The sequence below is a fragment of the Engraulis encrasicolus genome, chromosome 13, assembly GCF_034702125.1.
Source record: "Engraulis encrasicolus isolate BLACKSEA-1 chromosome 13, IST_EnEncr_1.0, whole genome shotgun sequence".
In the NCBI taxonomy this organism is placed as follows: Eukaryota; Metazoa; Chordata; class Actinopteri; order Clupeiformes; family Engraulidae; genus Engraulis; species Engraulis encrasicolus.
Window position 1 is genome coordinate 21,204,577 of NC_085869.1, and position 7,500 is coordinate 21,212,076.

The 7,500-nt window shown below is 43.3% G+C and overlaps 1 protein-coding gene across 2 annotated transcripts in view; it reads left to right on the forward strand.

Annotated features, from left to right (window-relative positions):
* LOC134460847 (receptor tyrosine-protein kinase erbB-4-like) overlaps positions 1–7,500 on the forward strand; it is a 387,488-nt gene that overhangs the window by 313,215 nt on the left and 66,773 nt on the right. The window lies entirely within an intron of this gene.

Consider the following 7,500-nt stretch of genomic DNA (forward strand, 5'->3'; position numbering starts at 1 on the left):
CCCCAGCCCCACCTGTTTCAGCGAAGTCAAGGGAAGAGCAGTTGGTAGCCTCTGCATGAAAATGATCCCAAAATGGCCACCTGCTGCCTGGGAGTGTATCTTTTTAAGCGTGTGGTTATGAAGATGTGTAGACAGTTGGATTAAAGGGTTTTGGAGCGTATCTCATGGCTACTACACTATCATACTACTGGCACTTGATGTACGTTTATAAGTGAATACCTCAGTAAAATCCTTATGCTTTCACAGATGAGTATGGCCAAATTGGCCATGCTTATTGACTCTAGGTCACTAAGAGGGCAGACAAGGGTTGTAGCCCACTTCCGCCCCCAAAGGCTGTCTGAATATGAAGTGTCCTATGGATACTTCTGACTAGTCAGCCTTGCTATTTTCATGACAGTGCCACAGCATTGGGATAAATATGTAAACATGCTATACATACAGTACGTATGTAGGTTGTTGTCTCCAAAGGATACGTAAAATGTTTGCTCCAGACAAATTAGACTGTTCAGACCATGGCCATGAGTAAGCCTGGAGGATGAGCCAGAATAAAGCCCACTAACTAGGCAAGCCCTAGTCCTGGAGGATGACCCAGAATATAGCCCACCAACTAGGCAAGCCCTAGTCCTTGGCCCTAGCATGATTGTCATCGACTTTCAAATCTCGTCAAGACAGTCCCAAGCCCCAGTCCAAGAGTATGAGCCAGAATAAAGCCCACTAACTAGGCAGGCCCCAGTCTAGTAAGGCAGCCTGGCCTACTAACTAGGCACTCCCCAGTCCTGGAGGAGGAGCCAGAATATAGCCCACTAACTAGGCACGCCCTAGTCCTGGAGGATGAGCCAGAATATAGCCCACTAACAGCAGGATGAGCCAGAATATAGCCCACTAACAGCAGGATGAGCCAGAATATAGCCCACTAACTAGGCACACCCCAGTCCTGTAACGCAGCATTGCCCACTAACTAGGCATGCCCCAGTCCTGTAAGGTAGCCTGGCTCACTAACTGGGCACGCCCCAGTCCTGTAAGGTAGCCTGGCTCACTAACTAGGCATGCCCTAGTCCAAGAGTATGAGCCAGAATAAAGCCCATTAACTAGGCACGCCCCAGACCTGTAAGGCAGCCCTACTTTCCAGATCACTCTGCGCATTGTTTAGCCCAGTGGTTTCCAAACTTTTTCAGCGGGGACCCTCTTTTGGACTTGAGAATCTTTTTTGGAATTATGTTATTATATTAGATTTTCGATAAATAGTTTCTCCACTAATATTGCTAGAAAACTACAGGAAAGCAAATGCATCGATTAGCTGTTAGCTGTTAACCTATAGATTTCCCGTTTTTATGCAATGCCCCTTTTGTCCGCGACCTCCCTTCACTTCCTCCGCAACCCCCCTCCCCTACCCCTAGGGTTCCCGACCCCCAGTTTGGGAAACACTGGCTGAGCCTTTGTTATACAGCACTCCATAACAAGATACTCCACTGACAACAAACAGAATCGGAGAAGAAAGGGACTTTGTAGAGCACTGCTTTCAGCGACCTAATAAACAGACATTCATCTTTTTAGTGCAACTTAGACATTGTGCTATAGCGGTTGTGTAACAGTCACATGGGAAGCTTAAAATGAAAGGAAAGCCTTATGTTTTAACAGAATATTCAAGCCCTTCTTTGTCCTACTGGTATGCCCATGCATCACTGTCATGTTCATCGCACAACTGGGTCTACAGGTGGTATATAATTAGCCTGTCTTCTGCGTGCCTGAGTGTCAGTGTGAAAGACAGAAGGAGTGAGAAAGAAAAAGAGAGGGAGAAAAAGATAGCAAGAGAGCAAAAGAAAGAAACAGACAGTTTATAAGTGTGCTGTGTTACATTAAGTCATATCTGGTCTCGGAGTCACACAAGCGTATACATACAACTGCAGCAGTAGCGTCCTCCAGGGCACTGCGGCTATGTCGTAGCCCGTCTCCCCCCTCACACGCCCTCGTTTCCTGTCCGCTGAGCCGAGGGAAGGCAAAGTGAAGTGGAGATACGGAATGCCTCCTGAGGTACAACAGGCAGTGTGGAGGAGAGGAGGGGAGGAGAGAGAGAGAGAGAGAGAGAGAGAGAGAGAGAGAGAGAGAGAGAGCGAGAGCGAGAGAGAGGAGCGAGTAGCGGTGATGCACTGCAGAGACCAGACAGAAATGTCAGAGGTCAGCTGCCGACTCTGAATGGTGGGTGGGTTTGGTGAAGTATGTCAGAGAAGCCCTGGGTGGATACACAGTCTACAGCTAAATGCTATCGCCAGTTAGTCTGTGCACGCCTCCCACAGCAGAACTTGTCTAAAGTCCTTTTTTTATTCATCTGAACACAACATTCAGAGCTAGCCTGGGCGAATAGCCGACTGTTGACTCTGTCAATCAGTCTGGTAAAAGCCATGAGGAATCCGTCTCCGTGGACGATGGGAGATGGTCTGATCTCACTCTATCATTTAAATTAATTGAAGTTCCAAACTCAAATTAAAACCCATATTGTGCTTTATTAGCATGCCTGTTACGTTATAGCGTCGCAAAAGCATACAAATAACAAAGCGAAAGTGTGAATATAGTTACCTTAACCAATCAGTAACGGAGCTCGCGGGTGAGTTCTACGTCACCACTCTCAACTGTTTGCTGATTGGCGAAACACTGAGAGAACCGAGCTCGAGGCTTTTGCCAGACGATGTGCGGAGCCAAAATCTTTGGGTGTAGTACATGGATGGCGTCGCCAGGCTAATTCAGAGCATCTATTTCTGTGAATATTTTACGAACAGATGATGTACTATACTGTATATTACTCAATATTACCAGAACCATCAATGCTCACACTCATGCATAATCAGTCGGTTTGACTTACTCTTATATTGACACAGCAACAGTGAAAACACTTAACGCTGAATACATATGTGTAGATGACGGATAGGCAGCAAAAAACATATTTTTCACAAAACATTGTTTAAGAGGGAAAAAAGTATATGTCTACGTAGTGCAGCAATTAATCTTTCAAAAAATCCAAGTGGTCACAATGTTGGTCTATTCATTGATTATTTATTTACGTTGATAAAGCAATTTGCTGAAAATATGTCCTTTGGTGTGACGTTAAGAAATAAATATATTAAGTAATGTAGAAATGGCTTGATGGAGTTTTATGAACATTGTTATACTCTTCATATTTCTTGCAATGTTTTAAAGTCTTAATTTAATGAGAAATTACCATTTAAGTATTTTTTTCCCCATTAGAAGTGAGATTATTAGAAACCCTCGAGGAAAAACAGGGATATCTTTCTTTTAAATGTTCAAAATTGTCCGAATTTATACTAACTTTTCAGGGACGATAATTTGTTCTTCCCTAATGCAATATTCAGTGTTTATCAAACATATTGTTTAGCTCAAACAAATATTTGAGCGTTTAAAACATGTCACACCGTAGGACATTCATGTCACGCTAAAGGACAGAAATGCAAAACTGAGCCAGAAACAAATATATCAACATGATTATTTTGTCTTTTGATCATAATATAATGTTGTAGTCAATATGGACCTACACTTTACACTTATAAGTCTTTGAATCGTCGATTATCAGCCTATTGTAACTCTTAATGACAGCCATGCGGTCATTGAATGTAACCTGCAGAGCTCATAAGGCTCATACTGAAGGGTGACCTTGGCATGACCATCACACTTTTGTAGGTATGCTATGACTGTCACACCATTGAACCTGTAGTGTGTAGTGGCCATTGCCTGTTTGGTATCTCAAGCTGGACAGCACATTTATGCTGTATATTGAGCTCTCCACAGCATACTTTATTCATCTATACTCCTCTATATACTCTCTCACTGATCTTTCCTTCACTGTTTACGGTTATAATTTTATGGTTTCAAAGCACCATTAATGACATTTTATATCATTTGACAGTATCTAAAATCAACAGCAAATATTCATCAACAATGCATCAAAGTATAAATTCCAAAGGCCAATAAGGAATAAGTAATTTGAATACACAATATTTATCTAGTCAAACAACAAAACAAAAAAAAATGTACTACCAGTTGTTTTAAAAGCTATTTCTCAAATATCTAGTTCATTGGTGTGACCTGTTTGTCCTTTGGTGTGATACTCCAAAGTGTCACACCATAAGACTTTTACCATCACACCATAGGACTTTTACCATCACACCATAGGACTTTTGAGCTTTTGAGTTAATTTAAAGCCATGTTGTTGCCAACTGAAATACAATTTCACCTTTAGTAAGATGCATTTTCATACATCTACATAAGAAAACAATATTAAAAATATACACTATTGTCAAAATGTATTTTATGTCTGTCACACCAAAGGACTACAAAACTAATACATCTTGTGGTAGCAAAACATAATTGATTGACTGAAGAACTCAAGATTGACTGAAGAAAAATCTAAAATCCACCCTTGCCATTGGCTTCTTAAGGGTCTAAAGTCACAATTTATGTACCGCTGGAGCTTCAACAATAGATAATTATCCACAGAATTAACCAAAAAAATGATCACACCACAGGACATTATTTTCTGCGACAAAGTTTCACAAGTCCATACGGTCTCAGAAAAACAGGGAAAAATTAAGCATTGCCACTTGCTAAAATAGACACTTTGAAAAACATGCCAGGGTTGTTAAGACAAATGACTGAGCTTTGATTATTTATTTAAAAATGTTTTAATATGGAGAACCAGGCTTGCCTCAGTCACACCATAGGACAAATGTGACATTTGACTCAAAATTAAGTATACTTATTTAAGCTCTGGATTTATTACACATTACTTTTTCACAACAACGACATTAGTTTAATCATTTAAAGCATTGACAATTTTGAAAGCATGAATTTACTTAATTTTAAGAGCCTGCGACAGCAAAATTTACACGTCACGTCATCTACCCATATGTGTAAAGCTTGCAATCAATACACTCTTCTTTTTCTTAGCTTTACCATGAATACTTTACTCACTCAAACATGCAGCGGATTACTTGCACAATCACAGGCTCTCGCCATGCAAGGACACCAAGATGGGAAGATGAAGAAGCACTTGAATCACTTCTCCAACACTCATTTTGCTCATTTTATAACGCATTGTAAGTACAGTAGCAGTGTGAAATGTCTGACTGAAATGTAGGGCCGACAGTATTATCTAATAGGCCATAGACCAAGACGGGAAGATGAAGAAGCACTTGAATCATTTCTCCAACACTCACTTTGCTCATTTTCTAATGCATTGTAAGTACAGTAGCAGTGTGAAATGTCTGACTGAAATGTAGGGCCGACATTATTATCTACTAGGCCATGGCCAGAGTAAAGTAGCTGTATCTACACCACCGCCTGGTAAAGGCTTTGCTTACCTCTAAAGCCCACAGGTTATGAATTCTCTGGTAGCTTTGTAAACACCCGGGCACCTGGATACTGTGTGAACACCTGCCGGCCCCATGCTAAAGAGCCACAGAGGACATGGCATTTTGGAAGTGCACTTCCACTTTCCTTCTTGCAGTTTGCCAGGAGTGTGAAAAAGTCACTCCTGTTTCTTTTATGCATTTTGTGTGGTTTTTTTTTCAAGCTGATCTTAGTGTCTGGCTGGTAGACATCTGGAGGATTTTGTGTGACGCTATCTCTTTCCCTCTCCCTCCCCCCTGTGCCTCTCTCTCTCAGTCCGAAGGCATAGTCTGGTTCGGAATGTGCGTTTTAAATAATTCATAGAGTCACATAAACCCCCCTGCAACAATGGTGAATTGCATTTGCAAAGTCCAGTGCTTTTACCAATTTACGGGATGTATAGTCCACTTGGGAGGCTGGCTTTTCATTATCACAGTTTTCGTAAACTTTTGCAGGAGTTTTGGGGGCACAAATGGGAAAAAGGGAGGGGAGAAGAGCCATGCCTGCATAAGCAGTGGTTTTAGACACCTCCTTTTTGTGGAGAGGAGAGGAGAGGAGAGCAGAGGAGAGGAGAGGAGAGGAGAGGAGCGGATGGCAGGAGAGGAGAGGAAAGGAAAGGAAAGAAAAGAGGAGAGGAGGAGAGGAGGAGGATGGGAGATGAGAGGAGTGGATGAGAGGAAGAGGATAAGAGAGGAGAGGCTAAGACACCCCTTCCCTGACGTACCCAGGAGACAAAATGACTTGAGTGTGATGCCATGTAATAGGCTTGGCCTTCTCCATCTCTCTATCTCTCCATTTTTTCCGTCTCTTTCTCTCTGTCTTGCACACTCTGACTCATTCTCTCTCTCTCTCTCTCTCTCTCTCTCTCTCTCTTTCTCTCTCTCTCTCTTTCTCTCTCTCTCTGTCTCTCTCTCTCTCTCTCTTTTATCTCTCTCTCCCTCCCTCTCTTTCTCTCTCTCTGTCTGTATTTTTCTTGGATGCATCATCAGCAGCAGAGCCTGGAGTGCAGGCTGCCATTGCTGATGTGGGATCTCCACTCCGCAGCATATTAGCTACTGTTTCCACTTCTGCCTTGCCTTGCCTTGCCTTGCCTTTCCTGTCTGGGCCCTCACCCAGTCGGCTATGCAGAAGCAAATTAGCCGCGTTATTAAAAGCAGAAGGAAGAAATGTAAGCGCTGCTGATTCACCCAGTCTGGCTGCCCCGAGCGTCTGCATCACAGCAAGCGCCACACAATATACCCTCCTCTCCTCTCCTCTCCTCTCCTCTCCTCTCCTCTCCTCCCCTTTTCTCTCCTCTCCTCTCCTCTCCTCTCCTCTCCTCTCCCCCTCCTCTCCTCTCCCCCTCTACTCCTCTCCTCTCCTCTCCTCTCCTCTCTTCTCCTCTCCTCTCCTCTCCCCTTCTCTCCCCTCCTCTCCTCTACCCTCCTCGCCTCTCCCCTTCTCTCCTATCCTCTCCTCTCCTCTCCCCTCCTCTCCTCTCTCCCCCTCTCCTCTCCTCTCCTCTCCTCTCCCCTTCTCTTCTCTCCTCTTCTCTTCTCTTCCATCCTCCTCTCCTCTCCTCTCCATCGTTCCTCTCCTCCCCTTTTCTCTCCTCTCCTCTCCTCTCCTTTCCTCTCCTCTCCTCTCCTCTCCTCTCCTCTCCTCTCCTCTCCTCTCCTCTCCTCTCCTCTTCCAGAGATGTCACCACCACCACATCAAGACATATCCGCCAACGTGACATGTCTGGAATCCGTTTTTTTTTTCATCACCCTTGTCTTGCTCTTTCTCACATTCTCTAAAGATGTGATAGGCCACCTCTCATATGTTTAGAAGGTGCAGGATTCAGTCGAAATTTCTGTATAAAAAAGGAGACAATCCACACACCTCAGATCTTTTTTTGTGCAAAGAGGCTTTACTTGACTCACATTCTCTAATGCCACAGAATTGTGTACCAGGACATTGCCGTGAAATGAACCTCCCGTCTCACATCCATGACTTGAAATCCTTTCCCATTTAAACGGGCACTGTGTGAAATTTTTAGTTGTTTATTTCTAGAATTCATGCTACCCATTCAATAATGTTACCTTTTTCATGAATACTTGCCACCACCATCAAATTTTAAGT